This window comes from Panulirus ornatus, chromosome 62, assembly GCF_036320965.1.
Source record: "Panulirus ornatus isolate Po-2019 chromosome 62, ASM3632096v1, whole genome shotgun sequence".
NCBI classification, from domain to species: Eukaryota; Metazoa; Arthropoda; class Malacostraca; order Decapoda; family Palinuridae; genus Panulirus; species Panulirus ornatus.
Genome location: NC_092285.1, coordinates 7,991,747 through 8,019,473, shown reverse-complemented (window position 1 = coordinate 8,019,473; position 27,727 = coordinate 7,991,747). Strand labels below are relative to the sequence as shown.

Here is a 27,727-nt window from a genome sequence, read left to right as displayed (position 1 = left end):
CATTCGGACGTATATAGGAATATATGCTGCCTTTATTTACTGGTTTATTAATCAATTCTCTTCAGTCAATATAAGGAAATGCGTACTTCATCTTTAGAAATATTTTGATCATTTACTTTGCATTGCAGTAGAGAATAAAAGATAATATCTCAGCAACCTTTCCAAACACCCACTTTGCTCTCTCGTCTTCCCACACATGGTCACCTCATCCAGCAGTGCGAGGAGAAAAGTCTTCCCTGACCTCGCCACCATCACCTCCTGTCACCAGAGATCCCTCGTCCCCGAGCTGCAGTTGTATCAGGTCCATCTAAGCTCGTTTACACTATAAAAACAGCCTCGTTCTAAATACTGTCCACTTTGTGCAAACGTCGTTTGACAACAAATTCACCTTTAAATAAACCATTTACTATTTTTCCCTTATTTTCAGTATATATTCGCATGTTTCATAAAGTGTTCACTTTACTATCCTCCTTTTCTCACTGATGGTGTGTGGAGAAACCCAAGAGGTATGTACATTGTTCCACTCTATTAAAGATGACCACAAAGTAACCTATATTTGAACCTGGATTTATTAATAAAACCTTTTAGGATGAAGGTAAACTAATATAATAAACATATACCAGCCTACTTTTACAGCAATTAAACTTAGCTCCACCGCGTTCATCCTTGTCTTAAAGCCTAACCAAACATTCTGGTGTACACTGAAGTACAGACCTTCGTTGGTGAAGTAGTCGAAAAAGTACACATACTTGGAGGAATGATGGGGGGCGACGTGGATAAATGAAACACAAGAGCAAAAGTTATAAGAGGCAGACAACATACCAACCAACCTTATCTTTATTGCAATAAACATGAGTCTCTTTCCTGGCTTTGTATGCTGGTGTATTACATTATGAAAAGCTGGTGTATTACATTATGAAAAGCTGGTGTATTACATTATGAAAAGCTAGTGTATTACATTATGAAAAGCTGGTGTATTACATTATGAAAAGCTGGTGTATTACATTATGAAAAGCTGGTGTATTACATTATGAAAAGCTAGTGTATTACATTATGAAAAGCTGGTGTATTACATTATGAAAAGATGGTGTATTACATTATGAAAAGCTGGTGTATTACATTATGAAAAGCTGGTGTATTACATTATGAAAAGCTAGTGTATTACATTATGAAAAGCTGGTGTATTACATTATGAAAAGCTGGTGTATTACATTATGAAAAGCTGGTGTATTACATTATGAAAAGCTGGTGTATTACATTATGAAAAGCTGGTGTATTACATTATGAAAAGCTGGTGTATTACATTATGAAAAGCTGGTGTATTACATTATGAAAAGCTGGTGTATTACATTATGAAAAGCTGGTGTATTACATTATGAAAAGCTAGTGTATTACATTATGAAAAGCTGGTGTATTACATTATGAAAAGATGGTGTATTACATTATGAAAAGATGGTGTATTACATTATGAAAAGCTGGTGTATTACATTATGAAAAGATGGTGTATTACATTATGAAAAGCTAGTGTATTACATTATGAAAAGCTGGTGTATTACATTATGAAAAGCTGGTGTATTACATTATGAAAAGATGGTGTATTACATTATGAAAAGCTGGTGTATTACATTATGAAAAGCTGGTGTATTACATTATGAAAAGCTAGTGTATTACATTATGAAAAGATGGTGTATTACATTATGAAAAGATGGAGAGGACTTCAGAGAGAGAGACTGACACGCTTTCCAAGGAAGATAATGAGACAAATGACGAACTTGACACAGAGGGAACCACTTCCTTCCACATCCTCTCATTAATTCTGTGTTCAGACGGGGTTGGCTCAGCTGGGGATGGATAGACCGACATATGTGATTATAGACCGATATATGTGATTATAGACCGATATATGTGATTACAGACCGATATATGTGATTATAGACCGATATATGTATGTGTCGGAGGTGGAGGGAACGAGGAGAAGAGGGAGACCAAATTGGAGGTGGAAGGATGGAGTGAGGGAGATTTTGTGTGATCGGGGCCTGAACATGCAGGAGGGTGAAAGGAGGGCAAGGAATAGAGTGAATTGGAGCGATGTGGTATACAGGGGTTGACGTGCTGTCAGTGGATTGAATCAAGGCATGTGAAGCGTCTGGGGTAAACCATGGAAAGCTGTGTAGGTATGTATATTTGCGTGTGTGGACGTGTGTATGTACATGTGTATGGGGGGGGGGGGGTTGGGCCATTTCTTTCGTCTGTTTCCTTGCGCTACCTCGCAGACGCGGGAGACAGCGACAAAGTATAAAAAAAAAAAAAAAAAAAAAAAAAATATGTGATTACAGACCGACATATGTGATTATAGAAAGATATATGTGATTATAGACCGACATATGTGATTATAGACCGATATATGTGATTATAGACCGATATATGTGATTATAGACCGACATATGTGATTATAGACCGACATATGTGATTATAGACCGACATATGTGATTATAGACCGATATATGTGATTATAGACCGACATATGTGATTATAGACCGATATATGTGATTATAGACCGACATATGTGATTATAGACCGACATATGTGATTATAGACCGACATATGTGATTATAGACCGATATATGTGATTATAGACCGACATATGCGATTATAGACCGATATATGTGATTATAGACCGACATATGTGATTACAGACCGACATATGTGATTATAGACCAACATATGTGATTATAGACCGACATATGTGATTATAGACCGACATATGTGATTATAGACCGACATATGTGATAATAACACATCTGTGTGTCTGTGTGTCTATCTGTCTGTGTCACAACCCAATGACGGTGACAGTTAAACACTGGCAAGTCTGTGTGCATCATAAGGCGGCCACAGAGAATATGGGAAAAAAAATCTCTTTATTAGAGAAATACTAAAGATAGATACAGAATTATTCTTATTCTTTTTTTACTTTAGGCCGAGCAAAGTCTCGTTATTCTAACCCTGTAAACTAAATACTTTAACATCTGATGTATTTTGTGATATATCTTGTTTTTCGAAGCAAGACTGAACCAAGTGACGGACATAATAGTGGAACCCGGATGACCACAGTCACTTGTCTGGCCAAAAAGACAACAGAAGTTAGAATCCTATAATCATATACGTCAAATACAAATGTGTATTACAAATACACATTCAATACATATTCAACAAATGTGTATTACAAATACACATTCAATACATATTCAACAAATGTGTATTACAAATACACATTCAATACATATTCAACAAATGTGTATTACAAATACACATTCAATACATATTCAACAAATGTGTATTACAAATACACATTCAATACATATTCAACAAATGTGTATTACAAATACACATTCAATACATATTCAACAAATGTGTATTACAAATACACATTCAATACATATTCAACAAATGTGTATTACAAATACACATTCAATACATATTCAACAAATGTGTATTACAAATACACATTCAATACATATTCAACAAATGTGTATTACAAATATACATTCAATACATATTCAACAAATGTGTATTACAAATATACATTCAATACATATTCAACAAATGTGTATTACAAATACACATTCAATACATATTCAACAAATGTGTATTACAAATACACATTCAATACATATTCAAATTCTATTTCACATCTGGTTTACGGCAGAACGCGCGGGTGAAATGAAAATCTTATGAGTATAATAGAGTGATGGATTCATTGATTAAATTGTGAAGGCAATCTGCTCATTATCATACTACAGAGGTATATTAAATATATAACATATATAGGCGCCCTAAATAGAGAAATGCAGGCCATAACAGTTGCCATCTTGTTACGCTCCACAAATGCATTTAATGGACGAAATGAAAAGGAATTTATACACCAGTCGTCTTTATAATATTCGAAATTTCATACTTAATAGTTACGTAAAGTATAGGAGGCTGGGTTTAATATATGGGCCGTGAAATAGATGGAGTGTCTGGCTATAAGCGGCATCGGCGTGTGGTGGTCTATGGCGCGCGCGAGCGCGGGGCCTCCGAACAGCGGGCCATAAGGTGGTCCGCGGGGGATGGGAAGGAAGGGGGCGCGCGGGGCGGGGGTAGTAGGTAGAAACGTGCGCCGCTGCTCCCGTGGCGAAAAACGCGCTAAACAAAGGGTTCCGGAGGTCTCCAGGAACAGGATGGCATAAGCGACGGGGTTGGTCTGCGCCCAGGCGCGCGGGTGGGAGAAGTTACCTGGCGCGCGTGTGTGTGTGTGTGTGCGTGGGGGTGTGTGTCTGTGTGCGTGTGTGTCTGTGTGTGTGTCGATAAAGCCTAACCTCGATACGTCTTACCAACCCCCCAACACCTTACTGGTGTCTCGGGCCAGATAAAAAAAATAATTGGCACACCAGCGCCAAGTGACGTCAGAGAAAGACGTGCTTTTACCATTATGTAAAATTAGCCACAAGAGACCCAGCAATCTACTTCACTTTAAGCCATTAAATGTCTTTCAGTTGTCTACTTCACCTTAAGCCATTAAATGTCTTTAGTTGTCTACTTCACCTTAAGCCATTAAATGTCTTCAGTTGTCTACTTCACCTTAAGCCATTAAGTGTCTTTCAGTTGTCTACTTCACCTTAAGCCATTAAATGTCTTTCAGTTGTCTACTTCACCTTAAGCCATTAAATGTCTTTCAGTTGTCTACTTCACTTTAAGCCATTAAATGTCTTTCAGTTGTCTACTTCACCTTAAGCCATTAAATGTCTTTCAGTTGTCTACTTCACCTTAAGCCATTAAATGTCTTTCAGTTGTCTACTTCACCTTAAGCCATTAAATGTCTTTCAGTTGTCTACTTCACCTTAAGCCATTACATGTCTTTCAGCTGTCTACTTCACCTTAAGCCATTAAGTGTCTTTCAGCTGTCTACTTCACCTTAAGCCATTAAGTGTCTTTCAGTTGTCTACTTCACCTTAAGCCATTAAGTGTCTTTCAGTTGTCTACTTCACCTTAAGCCATTAAATGTCTTTCAGTTGTCTACTTCACCTTAAGCCATTAAATGTCTTTCAGTTGTCTACTTCACCTTACGCCATCAAGTGCCTTTCAGTTGTCTACTTCACCTTAAGCCATTAAGTGCCTTCAGTTGTTCTGATTGGGTCGAAACCTCATTCAGAATTATGTAAATGACATGGGAATAAGATATATACAGTGGACTACAGTTTATCTTATATGATATACTTCATGGTAGAAATGATTCTGTCCTTATTAAACACTACACTTCAATATTCAGATATGATTCTATCCTTATTATATAATATACTTCAATATTCAGAAATGATTCTATCCTTATTATATGATACACTTCAATATTCAGAAATGATTCTATCCTTATTATATAATATACTTCAATATTCAGAAATGATTCTATCCTTATTATATAATACACTTCAATATTCAGAAATGATTCTATCCTTATTATATAATACACTTCAATATTCAGAAATGATTCTATCCTTATTATATGATACACTTCAATATTCAGAAATGATTCTATCCTTATTATATGATACACTTCAATATTCAGAAATGATTCTATCCTTATTATATAATACACTTCAATATTCAGAAATGATTCTATCCTTATTATATAATACACTTCAATATTCAGAAATGATTCTATCCTTATTATATGATACACTTCAATATTCAGAAATGATTCTATCCTTATTATATAATACACTTCAATATTCAGAAATGATTCTATCCTTATTATATGATACACTTCAATATTCAGAAATGATTCTATCCTTATTATATAATACACTTCAATATTCAGAAATGATTCTATCCTTATTATATAATACACTTCAATATTCAGAAATGATTCTATCCTTATTATATAATACACTTCAATATTCAGAAATGATTCTATCCTTATTATATAATACACTTCAATATTCAGAAATGATTCTATCCTTATTATATAATACACTTCAATATTCAGAAATGATTCTATCCTTATTATATAATACACTTCAATATTCAGAAATGATTCTATCCTTATTATATAATACACTTCAATATTCAGAAATGATTCTATCCTTATTATATAATACACTTCAATATTCAGAAATGATTCTATCCTTATTATATGATACACTTCAATATTCAGAAATGATTCTATCCTTATTATATAATACACTTCAATATTCAGAAATGATTCTATCCTTATTATATAATACACTTCAATATTCAGAAATGATTCTATCCTTATTATATAATACACTTCAATATTCAGAAATGATTCTATCCTTATTAAATGATACACTTCAATATTCAGAAATGATTCTATCCTTATTATATAATACACTTCAATATTCAGAAATTATTCTATCCTTATTAAATGATACACTTCAATATTCAGAAATGATTCTATCCTTATTATATAATACACTTCAATATTCAGAAATTATTCTATCCTTATTATATAATACACTTCAATATTCAGAAATGATTCTATCCTTATTAAATGATACACCTCAATGATACACTTCAACGACGGTACGATCTACAAGCACGACGGTACGATCTACAAGCACGACGGTACGATCTACGACCACAACGGTACGATCTACAAGCACGACGGTACGATCTACAAGCACGACGGTACGATCTACGAGCACGACGGTACGATCTACGTGCACGACGGTACGATCTACGAGCACGACGGTACGATCTACGAGCACGACGGTACGATCTACAAGCACAACGGTACGATCTACGTGCACGACGGTACGATCTACGTGCACGACGGTACGATCTACGAGCACGACGGTACGATCTACAAGCACGACGGTACGATCTACAAGCACGACGGTACGATCTACGTGCACGACGGTACGATCTACGTGCACGACGGTACGATCTACGTGCACGACGGTACGATCTACAAGCACGACGGTACGATCTACGAACACAACGGTACGATCTACAAGCACGACGGTACGATCTACAAGCACGACGGTACGATCTACGAACACGACGGTACGATCTACAAGCACGACGGTACGATCTACGAGCACAACGGTACGATCTACAAGCACGACGGTACGATCTACAAGCACGACGGTACGATCTACAAGCACGACGGTACGATCTACGTGCACGACGGTACGATCTACAAGCACGACGGTACGATCTACGTGCACGACGGTACGATCTACAAGCACGACGGTACGATCTACAAGCACAACGGTACGATCTACGACCACAACGGTACGACCTACGAGCACGACGGTACGATCTACAAGCACGACGGTACGATCTACATGCACGACGGTACGACCTACGAGTACGACGGTACGATCTACAAGCACGACGGTACGATCTACGAGCACAACGGTACGATCTACAAGCACGACGGTACGATCTACAAGCACGACGGTACGATCTACAAGCACGACGGTACGATCTACGAGCACGACGGTACGATCTACAAGCACGACGGTACGATCTACAAGCACGACGGTACGATCTACGTGCACGACGGTACGATCTACGAGCACGACGGTACGACCTACGAGCACGACGGTACGGCCATCGTACCACAGTCGCTGTACCGTTACGATATCAAAACACGCGACCCTCGTTACCATGCATTCCACAGTGGAACAGAAATTCCTCCATTTTTCTCCCCATTCCCATCATTTCCTCTCTAACCACAGGTTAATCACCATCACTCGTTTATACTCCCAAAGCTACAAACGAGCTAACCAGTCGTTATCTTATCAAGCGCAAGAAGAAAAAAGATAAGAAAGTTTCGTCTGGTCAAGCGATATGGCAAGTACGCAAAGTAGAGAAAGTTGCCACATGTCGCTGGCTCAAACAATACTCCCTTTGCCCACATAGTAGTGAACCCTCTCCTAGATTTCTCCTTCAGCTTTCACTACAGCTTTCTCTTCTTCATTCACACCCCCTGTGATGTATCTACGCGCTCATAAACTACAACAGCAGTGAAAGGCTCGAAATACACACACATAAACTATTGTATTTTTTTTTAAAATAAATTCGCCATTGACTATCCTTACCACTGAATGTTGATAAATGTTTATATTTATATTTACATATGGCAAAGATGGAGTCATGTCAATGGCATTATTTTCTCCTTCTTTCTTTTTTTTTTGGCAGATGATGCAGACGATCTCGAGTATTTTCACTGAAAGAATACTGAATTAAGATGAAGGAAGTGATGGTTGTGTGTGTGTGTGTGTGAGAGAGAGAGAGAGAGAGAGAGAGAGAGAGAGAGAGAGAGAGAGAGAGAGAGAGAGAGAGAGAGAGAGAGACCCCAGTAATCATTGCTCTTAATAAACTCTCATTAAGATAATGCATGATGGTGTCATTAGTTGAGGTAATTAGGTGTTTAGATGTTAAACAAAGGGGGGGATGATGTGGTTCATTCCATTCGGGGGACGTGCACATGTTGTCATGGTTCATTCCATTCAGGGGGACGTGCACATGTTGTCATGGTTCATTCCATTCAGGGGACGTGCACATGATGTCACGGTTCATTCCATTCTGGGGAACGTGCCCATGTCATGGTTCATTCCATTCGAGGGAAGTGTGCATGTCATGGTTCATTCCATTTGGGGAACGTGCCCATGTCACCGTGCATTCCATTCGAGGGACGTGCCCATGATGTCATGTTTCATTCCATTCAAGGGACGTGGACATGATGTCATGGTTCATTCCATTCAGGGGAACGTGCCCATGTCACAGTTCATTCCACTCAGGAGAACGTGTCCATGATGTCATGGTTCATTCCACTCAGGGGAAGTGCACGTGTCACGGTACATTCCATTGGGAACGTGCTCATGTCATGGCTCATTCCACTCAGGAGAACGTGTCCATGATGTCATGGTTCATTCCATTCAGGGGAACGTGCACATGTCACGGTTCATTCCATTCAGGGGAACGTGTCCATGATGTCAAGGTTCATTCCATTCATGGGAACGTGCACATGATGTCATGGTTCATTCCATTCAGGGGAACGTGCACATGATGTCATGGTTCATTCCATTTAGGGAACGTGCACACGATGTCATGGTTCATTTCATTCAGGGGACGTGCGCATGTCACGGTTCATTCCATTCAGGGGACGTGCGCATGTCATGGTTCATTCCACTCAGGGGAACGTGCACATGATGTCACGGTTCATTCCATTCAGGGAACGTGCACATGTCACGGTTCATGCCACTCAGGAGAACGTGTCCATTCCATTCGAGGGAACGTGTCCATGATGTCACGGTTCATTCCACTCAGGGGACGTGCGCATGTCATGGTTCATTCCACTCAGGGGAACGTGCACATGTAAACAAACTTCAAGCGGAGACACACAAGACCACAGCACAAAGGAATAGCATCATAACATCCACACAAAGGTGTTCGACACCATTTATATATGGGAAAGATAATCATAAAGGTATTATCATATCCCAAAAATGACTGACCATATATATCTTTATGGGATATGGGTTGCCTAATTACATTAGGATGGTTAATTGAGGTAATAATGAGTTGTTTAATGAGTGTCCCATTTATATATGGGAAAGATAATCATAAAGGTATTAACATATCCCAAAATGACTGACCATATATATCTTTATGGGATATGAGTAGCCTAATTACATTAGGATGGTTAATTGAGGTAATAATGAGTTGTTTAATGAGTGTCCCATTTATATATGGGAAGGATAATCATAAAGGTATTAACATATCCCAAAATGACTAACCATATACCTCGCTATGGGATATGGGTAGCCTAATTACATTAGGATGGTTAATTGAGGTAATAATGAGTTGTTTAATGAGTGTACCATTTATATATGGGAAGGATAATGGGATAATATGTGGGAAGGATAAAGGTATTATTATTATATCCCAAAAATGACTGACCATATATTTTGCTAATGGGATATGGGTAGCCTAATGGATTATACTATTAGAATAATATATAAGTGTTATGATCTATAATGCTCTAAGATTTTATAAAATTACATTAGGAAGGTGAATTATGGAGGTAATAATTGGGTGTTTAATGAGTGTCCCAGTTATCAATATTGTACAGTAAGCTCCCTTATCGTATGAGGGACATGGCATCTTTTCTCATACGAAAAATAAAAAATTTAAATGGTTAAAAAATTTATTTTGAGAGTGTTAAAACATTTTCTTCCCCCCAAGAGCTTTGAGGGTGTAGCTCAGTGGTAAGAGCATTCGACTGTAGATCTAGAGGTCCCTGGTTCATACCCAGGAACCCCCCCCCCCCATTGAGATTAAATACCCATTATCCAACATGGTTTAACTTTCAAACCCATTTATCATTACCCATTTATCACGAACATGTCTATACACACACACTTAACTTCGAAACACCTGTAGCCTTTAAACAACCCTAATATACCACCCTTTAAATAGCATACTGGCTGTTAATTTTTCCCCTAATGATCCATCAAGTCCTCGTCAATTAACGAGGCAAATTGTAATTAGAGAAGATCAGGAATTTATAAATTACAGTAATTAATTTAGGGGGACGCGGTCTGAGGTGGAATATGTGTTCCCTTCCCCACCCACAACAGAACAATATGGGTTTCAACAATAATTAACTTAGCTAACCTCTCAACTTAGGTTATATTACTTAATTTATCTTTATCATTTATTATGGACTAATTATTGTACATCATTTATGATATATGGGGGCTGGGCGTGCTTAAAATAGAGAGCCGATGTTCTTTTGTTCTTGTCCCTGCCTTGCGATTCCATAAACTACAATTAAATATACAAAATATATATGTAAATTATATAGTTATAACTAAATTTACTCATAAAGTAATAATAATAATAATAATAATAATAATAATAATAATCTTCACCCCAATAAATTGTTGCTAATTTTTCACGTGAAAAATCGCAAAAAAAAATGTTCAATTGTATTTTTTTTGTTTATATACGCCCTCACGTCTATGTAAATATTTTACATGTTTATTTGTTAATGTTGAAGTATCATGTGTCTCTGTGGGCCACAGAGGGTGGAAAAGGGCACAGACCATAGAAGAGAACCACAATGTCCAGGAAGAAAAGACCCTATGTGTCTTTGTCCATTTGGCACGTGAACTAATGGCGTCTCGCTTATATACATTATATACATTATATAACGCTCTATATATATAGATGTGGGCCCGAAAAAAAGGGGGCCCCACGAGAGTTCAGAGGGAACACTTAAACAGGCCTTGGTCTTTGGCGCCACTGTCGGCCGGACCCCCCGGCGCCCCGTCTACACAGACCACCCCATTTCCAGAGCAAGTAGATATTGCGTAGAGGATGGATGGTTCGTTCGTGTCTATCACGAATGTCTTTTACAAGACTACAAATAAAAATAATGTCTTAGAGAGACACACATAGACATTGCCAGACACACTCACAAATGCGGCGATATAGTAAGTAAACATAAGACCTGTTGATGCACTTGTAGATCGATAATAATCTACTAATTCATCTCTGGTCATTTATACGCTAATAGTATAATAAAACTCAATAGCATCCGTTCATATACGCCTTCTACGCTACGCGTAGTGATTCATTTATGGGCTAAAAATATACGAGAGGGTTTCATAGAAATTCCTACATGGCAACTGTGGGGAGTCTACGAGACCGGCGGCCATTGTTGTTGACGTCATTGGCCGCCACCCGGCAACCCCCGCTTATGCGACTCTGTCCAGAATTGGGCAGTTAAGAGACAGTGGAGAGCTCATCTTCACGTCAAATGTCACAGCATCCCTGGCATGCGTGCATCTCCCGTGTGTGCGTATGTGCGTAGTGCTGAATGGAGGAACTCGGGAGGGGTGTGTAAAGAGAAGGGGGGAGACATCTGGATAAGTGGGGGAGGCGAAATGCTGGATCAAACAGCGACAGAAATTCCATCTCTTCTTTAACGCTTCTCTCTCTTCATTTAGTAGTATTTGTTCACCGTTGAGGGTTGAGGGGGTATGAGCAGTATCTTATGCAGTGATGGGAATCTGTTTAATCTTAGCAACGCACACGAAAGGACTCTTATTTCATTTCTACAGCAGAGCAGTCATTAATTTCGCGAGGGGATAAACTTCAAACTGGTTCGTCAATGATAAATCTAAGTTTATTCTTTTCACTTATTTTATCTCAAACTGCATTAGATGCAGGAAGAAAATGTAAATTCTTTTTTTACGTAATCGTGTATCATTTACGGAATATATGGACCCAACCGCGAAAGTTAAACCTTCGCGAAAATCCGCCAGGGGGGGGCGGCGATATACCCAAAGGTTAGCGACCCTGGAAGACAGTGCTATCCCCGTCCGTATGGGCGGCTTCTCCCTCCAGAGACTGGGGAAGTCGTGCCCTTGTGCGTAAAGGTGAACCCGTGACCTCAGAGCCACGGTCGATACACATCACTGACTTTTTCAGGGCGCTTTTTCAACAGGGGGGCATAAGAGAGGGCGTTGGTCCGAAACGGTGTCTGGTATCCGATTGGTACACACGGACCCTCACCCAAACCCCCCGATGTTGCCATCTATCAATTCTTTCATTAACTATCTATTTCTCCTTCCTTTTTAGAGACGTAGGGCGAGTCTAAACACACGTTAGAGATGAGCTTTATTAACTCGTCCATCAGACAGACTGGTATTCAAACGGATGGAATATATATTTTGAGATTTATTGAATAAAATATTTAAGAGAAGAAAAAAAAAAGTTGGGCTTCCGTTTCGAAGGGGAAGCGCTCGTTTTCTATGTCTCTACCACCCCCTCCTAAACCCCCCCTTTACCCCCCCCAACCTGCGCAAGTCTACGGAGCGGCTACTGCGCCTCCTTCCCTTATGTTCCTCTGTTTACAAAATTGCCGTCAGTGTAAATGGAAATGTGCTGGAGATGCATAAAATATGTAAAAGAGAAGGGTTGGGGGGGGTGGTGCTAATGAGCGATACTGGGGAAAATGTGTGTTAATTGTGCGGGCTAATTAGAAGGCTCCACACACACACACACACACACACACGCCTCCCTTCCCTTCCCTTCCCTCCCTCTCTCTCTCTTTTGCTCAAGTAACAGTATGTCTGCTTAGGGGGGGCCCCACAATATTAAACCCCCCCATTCCCCATTCCCCATCCACCAGAACATACCCCCCTAACCCCCACACACACACCAAGATGGAAGGAAAACAAAGGCCCCTCCTTCTCCTCTCCCTCCTCCATCCTTCCTTCCCTCCCACTTTTGTGTTTCGTGCCAATATTTGTGGAGGTCCGAGTGTCTCTATCGCTCTCTCTCTATATCTCTCTATATCGTTATCTCCCATGGGTCAGGGGGGGTTTAACAGACCATATAAACTATTTATATATTCTCGGAGTGCGATGGGCGATCATGGCAATGTATATATATGGGTAGATTTATATAGCTTCAACTCAAAGCAAATATTCATATATCTCCAAAAATATATGTGTCTGTCTTAATGTTTCCTTCGCTATATATATATATATATATATATATATATATATATATATATATATATATATATAAGTTTTACGTCCGTCAATATGTTTGTAATAATTGTATTAATGATATACGCAGATACAAGTAATGTATGTATGAATATACATACATTGTGTGTGTGTGTGTGTGTGTGTGTGTGTGTGTGTGTGTGTATGTGTGTGTGTGTGTGTGTGTGTGTGTGTGTGTGTGTGTGTGTGTGTATGTATGTATGAATATACATACATTGTGTGTGTGTGTGTGTGTGTGTGTGTGTGTGTGTGTGTGTGTATGAATATACATACATTGTGTGTGTGTGTGTGTGTGTGTGTGTATGTATGAATATACATACATTGTGTGTGTGTGTGTGTGTGTGTGTGTGTGTGTGTGTGTGTGTGTATGAATATGCATACATTGGGTGTGTGTGTGTGTGTGTGTGTGTGTGTGTGTATGAATATGCATACATTGTGTGTGTGTGTGTGTGTGTGTGTGTGTGTGTGTGTGTGTGTGTGTGTGTGTGTGTGTGTGTGTGTGTGTGTATGAATATGCATACATTGTGTGTGTGTGTGTGTGTGTGTGTGTGTGTGTGTGTGTGTGTGTGTGTGTGTATGAATATGCATACATTGTGTGTGTGTGTGTGTGTGTGTGTGTGTGTGTGTGTGTGTGTGTGTGTGTGTATGTATATGCATACATTGTGTGTGTGTGTGTGTGTGTGTGTGTGTGTGTGTGTGTGTGTGTGTGTGTGTGTGTGTATGAATATGCATACATTGTGTGTGTGTGTGTGTGTGTGTGTGTGTGTGTGTGTGTGTGTGTGTGTGTGTGTGTATGAATATGCATACATTGTGTGTGTGTGTGTGTGTGTGTGTGTGTGTGTGTGTGTGTGTGTGTGTGTGTGTGTGTGTGTGTGTATGAATATGCATACATTGTGTGTGTGTGTGTGTGTGTGTGTGTGTGTGTGTGTGTGTGTGTGTGTGTGTGTGTGTGTGTGTGTATGAATATGCATACATTGTGTGTGTGTGTGTGTGTGTGTGTGTGTGTGTGTGTGTGTGTGTGTGTGTGTATGAATATGCATAAATTGTGTGTGTGTGTGTGTGTGTGTGTGTGTGTGTGTGTGTGTGTGTGTGTGTGTGTGTATGAATATGCATACATTGTGTGTGTGTGTGTGTGTGTGTGTGTGTATGTGTGTGTAATCTCTACCGGGGGGCCACTGTATAATAATTATCTTCAGTGGCAAAGGGAGAGATATTATAATTAATCAAGGTTAAATATTCACTATGTCCAATCAAAAGATTACATGGGGAATTAATCAGAAATAAATGGGCAGTCAGACACTGGGAGACAGAGAGACCCAGGAATATATATACCTATATATATATATATATATATATATATATATATATATATATATATATATATATATATGTATATATATATATATATATATATATATATATATATATATATATATATATATATATATATATATATATATATATAGAAAGATAGATAGATAGATAGACAGATAGATAGATATATAGATAGATAGATAGATATATGAATAGATAGATAGATAGCCTGAGTACAAAACTCCTTTTCTATAATAATAATTATAATAATAATTTTTTTTTTTTTTTTTTTTTTTTCATACTTTGTCGCTGTCTCCCGCGTCTGCGAGGTAGCGCAAGGAAACAGACGAAAGAAATGGCCCAACCCCCCCCCCCCATACACATGTACATACACACGTCCACACACGCAAATATACATACCTACACAGCCTTCCATGGTTTACCCCAGACGCTTCACATGCCTTGATTCAATCCACTGACAGCACGTCAACCCCTGTATACCACATCGCTCCAATTCACTCTATTCCTTGCCCTCCTTTCACCCTCCTGCATGTTCAGGCCCCGATCACACAAAATCTTTTTCACTCCATCTTTCCACCTCCAATTTGGTCTCCCTCTTCTCCTCGTTCCCTCCACCTCCGACACATATATCCTCTTGGTCAATCTTTCCTCACTCATTCTCTCCATGTGCCCAAACCATTTCAAAACACCCTCTTCTGCTCTCTCAACCACGCTCTTTTTATTTCCACACATCTCTCTTACCCTTACGTTACTTACTCGATCAAACCACCTCACACCACACATTGTCCTCAAACATCTCATTTCCAGCACATCCATCCTCCTGCGCACATCTCTATCCATAGCCCACGCCTCGCAACCATACAACATTGTTGGAACCACTATTCCTTCAAACATACCCATTTTTGCTTTCCGAGATAATGTTCTCGACTTCCACACATTCTTCAAGGCTCCCAAAATTTTCGCCCCCTCCCCCACCCTATGATCCACTTCCGCTTCCATGGTTCCATCCGCTGACAGATCCACTCCCAGATATCTAAAACACCTCACTTCCTCCAGTTTTTCTCCATTCAAACTCACCTCCCAATTGACTTGACCCTCACCCCTACTGTACCTAATAACCTTGCTCTTATTCACATTTACTCTTAACTTTCTTCTTCCACACACTTTACCAAACTCAGTCACCAGCTTCTGCAGTTTCTCACATGAATCAGCCACCAGCGCTGTATCATCAGCGAACAACAACTGACTCACTTCCCAAGCTCTCTCATCCCCAACAGACTTCATACTTGCCCCTCTTTCCAGCACTCTTGCATTTACCTCCCTAACAACCCCATCCATAAACAAATTAAACAACCATGGAGACATCACACACCCCTGCCGCAAACCTACATTCACTGAGAACCAATCACTTTCCTCTCTTCCTACACATACACATGCCTTACATCCTCGATAAAAACTTTTCACTGCTTCTAACACTTGCCTCCCACACCATATATTCTTAATACCTTCCACAGAGCATCTCTATCAACTCTATCATATGCCTTCTCCAGATCCATAAATGCTACATACAAATCCATTTGCTTTTCTAAGTATTTCTCACATACATTCTTCAAAGCAAACACCTGATCCACACATCCTCTACCACTTCTGAAACCGCACTGCTCTTCCCCAATCTGATGCTCTGTACATGTAATAATAATAATAATAATAATAATAATAATAATAATAATAATGATAATAATAATAATGAAAATAATAATAATAATAATAATAATGAAAATAATAATAATAATAATAATAATAATAATAATAATAATAATAACAAAAATAATAATAATAATAATAATAATAATAATAATAATAATGATAATAATAATGATAATAATAATATAATAATAATAATAATAATAATAATAATAATAATAATAATAATAATAATAATAATAATGATAATAATAATAATAAAAATAATAATAATAATAATAATAATAATAATAATAATAATAATGATAATAATAATATTAATAATAATAATAATAATAATAATAATAATAATAATAATAATAATGAAAATAATAATAACTAATTTCATTTATCCACATGATCCTATTTCTTCTATCATTTGACTCCTCGTCTTCTTTCACGACCAATATGTTCCTTCATTCGTCATCCAGCCATTCACTTCATGCATTCATTCTTGAGAGAACTTTCAGTTCCAGCCTTCAACCTGTAGGGTACGACCCAGGAGCACATAAGTACGACCCCTGGCCACGATGGTACGACCCAGGAGCACATAAGTACGACCCCTGGCCACGATGGTACGACCCAGGAGCACATAAGTACGACCCCTGGCCACGACGGTACGACCCAGGAGCACATAAGTACGACCCCTGGCCACGACGGTACGACCCAGGAGCACATAAGTACGACCACTGGCCACGATGGCACGACCCAGGAGCACATAAGTACGACCCCTGGCCACGATGGTACGACCCAGGAGCACATAAGTACGACCCCTGGCCACGATGGCACGACCCAGGAGCACATAAGTACGACCCCTGGCCACGATGGTACGACCCAGGAGCACATAAGTACGACCCCTGGCCACGATGGTACGACCCAGGAGCACATAAGTACGACCCCTGGCCACGATGGTACGACCCAGGAGCACATAAGTACGACCCCTGGCCACGATGGTACGACCCAGGAGCACATAAGTACGACCCCTGGCCACGATGGTACGACCCAGGAGCACATAAGGACGACCACTGGCCACGATGGTACGACCCAGGAGCACATAAGGACGACCCCTGGCCACGATGGTACGACCCAGGAGCACATAAGTACGACCCCTGGCCACGATGGTACGACCTAGGAGCACATAAGTACGACCCCTGGCCACGATGGTACGACCCAGGAGCACATAAGTACGACCCCTGGCCACGATGGTACGACCCAGGAGCACATAAGTACGACCCCTGGCCACGATGGTACGACCCAGGAGCACATAAGTACGACCCCTGGCCACGATGGTACGACCCAGGAGCACATAAGTACGACCACTGGCCACGATGGCACGACCCAGGAGCACATAAGTACGACCACTGGCCACGATGGTACGACCCAGGAGCACATAAGTACGACAATCGGGGACATTGGTACGACCCTTTGGAACACAGGTTCGACCATTATGCACGATGGTACGACCCAGGAGCACATAAGTACGACCACTGGTCATGATTATACGAACCTTTGGACCACCTAAGTACGACAATCGGGGACATTGGTACGACCCTTTGGAACACAGGTTCGACCATTATGCACGATGGTACGACCATTGGGCACGACGGTAAGACAACGACCCTTGGAGCATATAGGTACCACCAATGACCACGATGGTACGACCCCTGGAGCACATAGGTACGACCAATGAGTACGACGGTGCAACCCTTAGAGCACACAAGTACGACCACTGGCTACGATGGTACGACCATGGGACACAATGGAACGACCCTCGGAGCACACAAGTACGACCATGGAGCACAATGGTACGGCCCTTTGGAGCACATAAGTACGACCATGGAGCACGATGGTACAACATTCCAGCACACACGTATGACCCTTGGGCACAATAGTACGACCCTTAAGCACAGAGGTACGACCCTTGAGCACACAAGTACAACTTCAGGACCCTGAAGGTCAGGTCAAAGAACCAGGCCATTTAAACCTAAAGGGTCGTACTGTCGTGCTCAAGGGGTTGTACTGTCGTGCTCAAGGGGTCGTACCGTCGTGCTCAAGGGGTCGTACCGTCGTGATCAAGGGGTCGTACCGTCGTGCTCAAGAGGTCGTACCGTCGTGCTCAAGGGGTCGTACTGTCGTGCTCAACGATCGCACCGTCGTGCTCAAGAGGTCGTACCGTCGTGCTCAAGGGTCGTACCGTCGTGCTCAAGGGCCGCACCGTCGTGCTCAAGGGGTCGTACCGTCGTGCTCAAGATGTCGTACCGTCGTGCTCAACGGGTCGTACCGTCGTGCTCAAGGGGTCGTACCCTCATCCACCTCAAGCCATATCGTCGCTCTCCAAGAGTCGTACCGTCGTTTCACCCCCCCCAAAGGGTCGTACCGCCGTGTCGCAAAGGGGTGTCGTACCGTCTGGGGGCACTTGGTCAACGACAGCAGCTCAACCCGGACATTCCTCCATGGGTCGTGTCGTGGGCACTTGAAGTGGGTTAGTGGAGACGACACCCGCCGCCAGGCGTACGATAACCTCAACTTTCTACTCTTGTCATCAATGACGGCTTATCTCTGACTACACACACACACACACACACACACACACACACACACACACACACACAGACACACACACATACATGCCCTGGTTCATTCCACTGAGGAAGAGAGAGAAAGAATACTGCCCACGTATTCCCTGCGTGTCGTACATGATGATTAAGAGTGGCGCAAGCTTAGGGGAGGATAGAAATCCTCCCCTCCTGTATGAATTTCCAAAAGAAAGAATAGAACAAGGAGCCAAATGAGGATTTTCCCCCTCTGAGTCTCTTTCGTCTGTTCTTGATGCTACCTCGCTGACGCGGGAAATGGCGAATATATATAATTCGTAATCTATTGACAAAATAGTACAAGTTTTATATAGGAATTATATAGTAAAAGCTATGGACTTCTTGTCCATATACAATACCTTATAAACATGGTTACATCACAGATGACAGTGAGCTCCCTCACTTAAACTGATTATGACACATTAAAAGCAATCTTGTATATGATATAAGGACATGGTCTGGTATAATGCTATACGGACGTGGTATATATATATATATATATATATATATATATATATATATATATATATATATATATATATATATATATATATATATATATATTCGTATGAGTCCACGGGGAAAATGAAACACGAAAAGTTCCCAAGTGCACTTTCGTTTAATAATCACAGCATCAGGCGCAAAACTGTGATGCTTTCCAATATATATATATATATATATATATATATATATATATATATATATATATATATATATATATATATATATAGTGTGTGTGTGTGAGAGAGAGAGAGAGAGAGAGAGAGAGAGAGAGAGAGAGAGAGAGAGAGAGAGAGACCCAGAGGCGTTGCTAACTCTCCACACAAACATGGATGGCCCCGACACAACGTTGCGAGTTCCTCACCGTTACACGACCGCTTCTTTTAACTCGCTAATATGGAATACCTACCGCTCGGCGCGCCCCGCTGGCTTACTTCTTCCAGACGTGTCACACCACACAAGGCATTCCTTAACTCCACTCCCCCAGACATGTGAGGGTTATGCTTTCTCCTGTGTCATAAGCTTTGGACACCGCTCATCACCATCATGTCAGAGATACAAATACTTAGATTGGACACTTTTTGAACAGCTTGTCCAATCAGGGCCTAAAAGTATTGATATCTCCGTGGTGTAGTGGTCAGCGTTGCTGACCATGCGTCAAAGCACGAGGTAGGATCCGTATCGGTTCGAATCCTGGGCGTTAGCAGTCAGCCTAAAAGTATTAATATCTCCGTGGTGTAGTGGTCAGCGTGACTGACCATGCGTCAAAACACAAGGTAGGATCCGTATCGGTTCGAATCCTAGGCGTTAGCAGTCGGCCCACAACCCAACCCAGCTGTTCATAATAAAATAATCGCAAATTATGATTATAATCACACACACACACACACACACACACACACACACACACACACACACACACCTTTGGACCAGTGGTCCCACCCGGTGGACGTGGTCTACTACCTGAGCACTGCAGTGAGGGGGGGTAGGGGCTATGAAGATAGTAAAAGGGACAGACGAAAACGTCTCCTCTGGCTCTTTCTATCCCTAACCTTAAACTGATAATACAGGAGGGGGGGGAATAAGAACACACAGGACTTTCTGCACATAATCCAAAGGGATTTCAAAATTCCATTAATCTATTATAAACTTTTTTTTTATGATAGATGAAAAGCGTATCACATTGTTTATAATTGTAACGAGCAGTTTATGGTTTAATGATTAGGCTTTCACTATCTATAATGGCAATATATCATAAATATAATTATCTATTTCACCCGTTAACAACACCTGGTTTTGTGGTTTGTATGAGAGTGGAAAATCGCTTTCGCAAATGTCTTGTATTTTTGTAGATTACCAAGTAACGAAATACCGAGAGAGATGTGAATACTCATTAACAAAAGGACTATAATAATAATATTCAAATATATATATTATCAAGAGAAATAAAATTTTGCAAGATGGCAAAGCAATGCCCTGCCAACTTGTGTGTGTGTGTATATCAATTGACTGTTATATTTCTCTCTTGTGTCTCCCCTGATGATGTGATTATTACACGAAAGTGCACTTGGGAACTTTTCGTGTTTCATTTTCCCCGTGGACTCATAGGAATATATATATATATATATATATATATATATATATATATATATATATATATATATATATATATATACATATATATATTCTTTCATACTATTCGCCATTTCCCGCATTAGCGAGGTAGCGTTGAGAACAGAGGACTGGGCCCTTGAGGGAATATCCTCACCTGGGCCCCTTCTCTGTTCCCTCTTTTGGAAAATTAAAAAAAAAAGTGAGAGGGGAGGATTTCCAGCCCCCCGCTCCCTCCCCTTTTAGTCGCCTTCTACGACACGCAGGGAATACGTGGGAAGTATTCTTTCTCCCCTATCCCCAGGGATAACATATATATATATATATATATATATATATATATATATATATATATATATATATATATATATATACGTATATATACATTAAGAATCATCATTTCCATCTTACAATGTTACCGTGAACTACAGTAACCTAAATTACACTGAAAATACAAAATACATCCGTAGCCTAATGTATATGGAGTGATTCATACTTACGTGAGCAGAGGATATCAGTTGTAGAAGGCAATATACCCAAACCATTATGAATATATGGTACTATGTCTCTCATATGGTAACATGGGAACTGCTAGGTCTCTTGTCCAGCAAGTCTGTAAGAATGACAGTTTATATATATATATATATATATATATATATATATATATATATATATATATATATATATATATATATATATATATATATTTTCTTTTTTCTTTCAAATTATTCGCCATTTCCCGCGTTAGTGAGGTAGCGTTAAGAACAGAGGACTGGGCCTTTGAGGGAATATCCTCACCTGGCCCCCTTCTCTGCTCCTTCTTTTGGAAAATTAAAAAAAAACCGAGAGGGGAGGATTTCCAGCCCCCCGCTCCCTTCCCTTTTAGTCGCCTTCTACGACACGCAGGGAATACCTGGGAAGTATTCTTTCTCCCCTATCCCCAGGGATAATATATATATATATATATATATATATATATATATATATATATATATATATATATATATATATATATATATATATATATATATGTATATATATATATATATATATATATATATATATATATATATATATATATATATATATATATATATATATATATATATATATCTCCATGGTTGTTTAATTTGTTTATGGATGGGGTTGTTAGGGAGGTAAATGCAAGAGTTTTGGAAAGAGGGGCAAGTATGAAGTCTGTTGGGGATGAGAGAGCTTGGGAAGTGAGTCAGTTGTTGTTCGCTGATGATACAGCGCTGGTGGCTGATTCATGTGAGAAACTGCAGAAGCTGGTGACTGAGTTTGGTAAAGTGTGTGGAAGAAGAAAGTTAAGAGTAAATGTGAATAAGAGCAAGGTTATTAGGTACAGTAGGGTTGAGGGTCAAGTCAATTGGGAGGTGAGTTTGAATGGAGAAAAACTGGAGGAAGTGAAGTGTTTTAGATATCTGGGAGTGGATCTGGCAGCGGATGGAACCATGGAAGCGGAAGTGGATCATAGGGTGGGGGAGGGGGCGAAAATTCTGGGGGCCTTGAAGAATGTGTGGAAGTTGAGAACATTATCCCGGAAAGCAAAAATGGGTATGTTTGAAGGAATAGTGGTTCCAACAATGTTGTATGGTTGCGAGGCGTGGGCTATGGATAGAGTTGTGCGCAGGAGGATGGATGTGCTGGAAATGAGATGTTTGAGGACAATGTGTGGTGTGAGGTGGATTGATCGAGTGAGTAACGTAAGGGTAAGAGAGATGTGTGGAAATAAAAAGAGCGTGGTTGAGAGAGCAGAAGAGGGTGTTTTGAAGTGGTTTGGGCACATGGAGAGAATGGGTGAGGAAAGATTGACCAAGAGGATATATGTGTCGGAGGTGGAGGGAACGAGGAGAAGAGGGAGACCAAATTGGAGGTGGAAAGATGGAGTGAAAAAGATTTTGTGTGATCGGGGCCTGAACATGCAGGAGGGTGAAAGGAGGGCAAGGAATAGAGTGAATTGGAGCGATGTGGTATACCGGGGTTGACGTGCTGTCAGTGGATTGAATCAAGGCATGTGAAGCGTCTGGGGTAAACCATGGAAAGCTGTGTAGGTATGTATATTTGCGTGTGTGGACGTATGTATATACATGTGTATGGAGGGGGGGGTTGGGCCATTTCTTTCGTCTGTTTCCTTGCGCTACCTCGCAAACGCGGGAGACAGCGACAAAGTATAAAAAAAAAAAAAAAAAATATATATATATATATATATACACACATATAATCAGGAAGTACAGATACTAATATCCTATAATATAAAGCAACATAATTATTATAGATACATCATTCTTTTGAACCAATCGAAAACACGTGTATGTTTCCATTGAAGCACTGAGTTTAATGAACCAAAGACAAATTATTAATGGACGCGTTTACGTACGCTTGTAACCAATGAGACCTTTTCTTTCTAATCAAGTCTGGTTAGTTCCTGCCTCTTACAATGTCTTGCCTTCCATTATATGTGTGGCTAGTTCTTGCCTTCGACTGTAACTCTGGCTATTTCTAGTTTTCCAATATGTTTTCCCTCCAAAATCTAGCTAATTCCTTACTACATCTATTAGTCTGGCTATTTCTGAGCTTGAATTATAAGTCTAGCTATTTTCTGTCACCTACAATTAGTCTATTTGCTGCCTTACACTATGTCTACTTCTAGTGTTTAATATAAGTGGCTATTTCCAGCCTCCAACTAATGGCCAGGGTGTTTCTACCCTGCCACTACAAATCTGGCTATTTCCAGCCTCCCATTAACAACTGGGCTATTTCTAGCCTGTCACTACAAATACGGCTATTTCTAGCCTGTCACTACAAATACGGCTATTTCTAGCCTGTCACTACGAATGCGGCTATTTCTAGCCTGTCACTACAAATATGGCTATTTCTAGCCTGTCACTACAAATACGGCTATTTCTAGCCTGTCACTACAAATATGGCTATTTCTAGCCTGTCACTACAAATATGGCTATTTCTCGCCTGTCACTACAAATATGGCTATTTCTAGCCTGTCACTACAAATACGGCTATTTCTAGCCTGTCACTACAAATACGGCTATTTCTAGCCTGTCACTACAAATACGGCTATTTCTAGCCTGTCACTACAAATATGGCTATTTCTAGCCTGTCACTACAAATATGGCTATTTCTAGCCTGTCACTACAAATACGGCTATTTCATGAACAGCAAATATCCTTTGATATATATTATAACAAGGATAATTTACCCTGAACACTAACTCTATACCAAATGTTCATTTATAATGTATTATAACTGGACACACAAGTAAAGGTATATATAAATATGTTACTAAGTGCCAGAAATTTAAAAAAAAAAAAGAGACATATACTTAACAGAGTTTTTCCTGGGTTATCTAAAAATTGTGATATCAGAATATATAATGTCATACATGCTTTATATACACAGCAAAGTTCTACAATCAAACTGAAACATGTGAAACAAAAGACCATGGTTTATTTGACTTCAAACTTAATATTTATGAATCTTGAATTGAAACTAGCCATTGGATTTAAAGTTAAAACTGAATGTTTCCATACACACACATATATACAAATATATATACAGAGAGAGAGAGAGAGAGAGAGAGAGAGAGAGAGAGAGAGAGAGAGAGAGTTAGATAAAATATGTATATGTGTTGCTGACGCTACCTTGCTGTGGTTGTAGAAGCAACTGGGTATTAAAAAAATAAAAAAATAACACTGAGAGCTTCTGTTTATCGTTCAGAAAAGAGGTAACACAACCAGGGGGGAGTGATTTCCACTCACTGAAACTTGTTTAGGCGAAAAAAAGAAACACCACACACACACCCAACCGTACGGAAGAAGTATGAGTGGCACTTCATGTCCACTTGTGTCCACTTCACATCCAGGTGTTAAAAACCCCTTCCTCTCTCTCTCTCTCCCCACCATCCCTTGCCATACAAGTATAAAAGGCGAGGGAGGGCAACATCCTCTAAGCCAGTGTGTGTGTGTGTGTGTGTGGCGTCCCACACAACGTGTCCTGGGAGCCATTTGGACAGCCTAGCTTAACCGAACCTCCACTTCGACGCCTCTCTTCCTTCGTCTGTATCTTTCGAGATCAAACGACTTCTGGGTCTCCTTCGTCATCTCCAAGTGCATACAAAAAGAGAGAGAGAGGGAAATATAAAGTGCAGATTACAGCTACATCTTTCACGGCCATTAACCATCTCATCTCCTTCGGTAAGTCTAAAAAAATAGGGGAAAAAAATCCATATTTAGGTAAGGAATTTTTCTGTACGTAATTCAAAATATTCTGCGTGTCGTAGAAGGCGACTGAAAGGGGAGGGAGCGGGTGGGGGGCTGGAAATGCTCCCCTCTCGTTTTAAATTTTCCAAAAGAAGGAACACAGAAGGGGGCCAAGTGAGGATTTACCTCAAAGGCTCAGTCCTCTGTTCTTAACGCTACCTCGCTAATGCGGGAAATGGCGAATAGTTTGAAAGAAAAAGAATATATATATATATATGAGATTTGTGTCTGAAAACATCTAAGGTCAAGGAATAAATTTCTGCAGGAGAAACGCTTTTAAATCAGGAATATTTGTCAATTGTACCCATTCCACCAATCATTATTATCATTATTATTATTATTATTATTATTATTATTATTATCATTATTATTATTATTATTATTATTATCATTATTATTATTATCATTATCATTATTATTATTATTATTATTATTATCATTATTATTATTATCATTACTATTATTATTAATATTATCATTACTATCATTATTATTATTATCATTATTATTATTAATATTTTTATTATTATCATTATTATCATTATTATTATTACTATTATCATCCCGCTGTCAATTACAAGTTATTTCACTGTTTCTATAATACCAATGTTCAAGTGGGCGAGTACCGTGCATTTGGAAAGAATGAATTGGACGATGTGGTATCTGGGGCACGACGTGTTGTCACTGGGGTAAACCCAGGCCACATGAAAGTGGTCACGGTACACCACAGTAGTAGTCTACGGGGCTGGGCTGTGGATACTAGGCTCTGGTTTACGTATATTATACATGAGAGGGAGAATTTAGGTCGTCTGTCCCTAGCGCTACCTTGTTAAGGAGGGAAATACAATTAAATATAAAAGTATAACAATTATTATTATTATCATTACTACTACTGCTACTACTACTACTAATAATAATAATAATAATAATGATAATAATGATAATAATAATAATATTAATAATAATAATAATAAACGCGGGAGACAGCGACAAAGCAAAAAAAAAAAAATAATAATAATAATAATAATAATAATTCTTTCAAACTATTCGCCATTTCCCGCATTAGCAAGGTAGCGTTAAGAACAGAGGACTGGGCCTTTGAGGGAATATCCTCACCTGGCCCCCTTCTCTGTTCCTTCTTTTGGAAAATTAAAAACAGAGGGGAGGATTTCCAGCTCCCCGCTCCCTCCCCTTTTAGTCGCCTTCTACGACATGCAGGGAATACGTGGGAAGTATTCTTTCTCCCCATCCCTATGGATAAATAATAATAATAATAATAATAATGATAATAATAATATCATTATTATCATTATCATTATTATTATCATTATTACTGATATTAATAATCATAATAATAATAATAATAATAATAATAATAATAATAATAATATTATCATCATTATTATTATTATTATCATTATTATTATTATTATTATTATTATTATTATTATTATTATTATTATTATTATCATTATTACTGATACTAATAATAATAATAATATTAATAATGATAATAATACTAATACTAATACTACTACTACTACTACTAATAATAATAATAATAATAATAATAATAATATTATTATTATTATCATCATTATTATTATTACTGATACTAATAATAATAAAAATAATAATAATAATAATAATAATAATAATAATAATAATAATGATAATAATAATGATAATGATGATAATATTATTATTATTATTATCATTATTATTATTATTATTATTATTATTATTATTATTAGTATTAGTATTATTATTATTATTATTATCATTATTATTATTATTATTATTATTATTATTATTATTATTATTATTATTATTATTATCATTATTACTGATACTAATAATAATAATAATATTAATAATGATAATAATACTAATACTAATACTACTACTACTACTACTACTACTACTAATAATAATAATAATAATAATATTATTATTATTATTATTATCATTATTATTATTATTATTATTATTACTATTATTATTATTATTATTATTATTACTGATACTAATAATAATAATAATATTAATAATG

General features: G+C 38.7%; 1 protein-coding gene and 1 long non-coding RNA gene across 4 annotated transcripts in view; one reads left to right on the top strand and one right to left on the bottom strand.

The window, feature by feature from the left end:
- Positions 1-1,118: 1,118 nt before the first annotated feature.
- Positions 1,119-27,727, bottom strand: part of LOC139767569 (uncharacterized) — a 70,246-nt gene continuing 43,637 nt past the window's right edge. The window contains exons 5-6 of the long non-coding RNA XR_011717177.1: positions 21,877-21,989; positions 1,119-1,841 (exon numbers count right to left, since the gene is read on the bottom strand). This is a non-coding gene — a long non-coding RNA (uncharacterized lncRNA). The remainder of the gene's footprint in view (positions 1,842-21,876; positions 21,990-27,727) is intronic.
- The window catches only part of LOC139767568 (uncharacterized), a 22,605-nt gene continuing 19,674 nt past the window's right edge, over positions 24,797-27,727 (top strand). For 2 of the 3 annotated variants that reach the window (XM_071696999.1, XM_071696997.1), the window contains exon 1: positions 24,798-25,608. The gene's annotated coding sequence lies outside the window, so the exon portion shown is untranslated. Of the gene's footprint in view, positions 25,609-27,727 lie in introns of all 3 variants that reach the window. The other variant, XM_071697000.1, reaches the window with a different exon arrangement.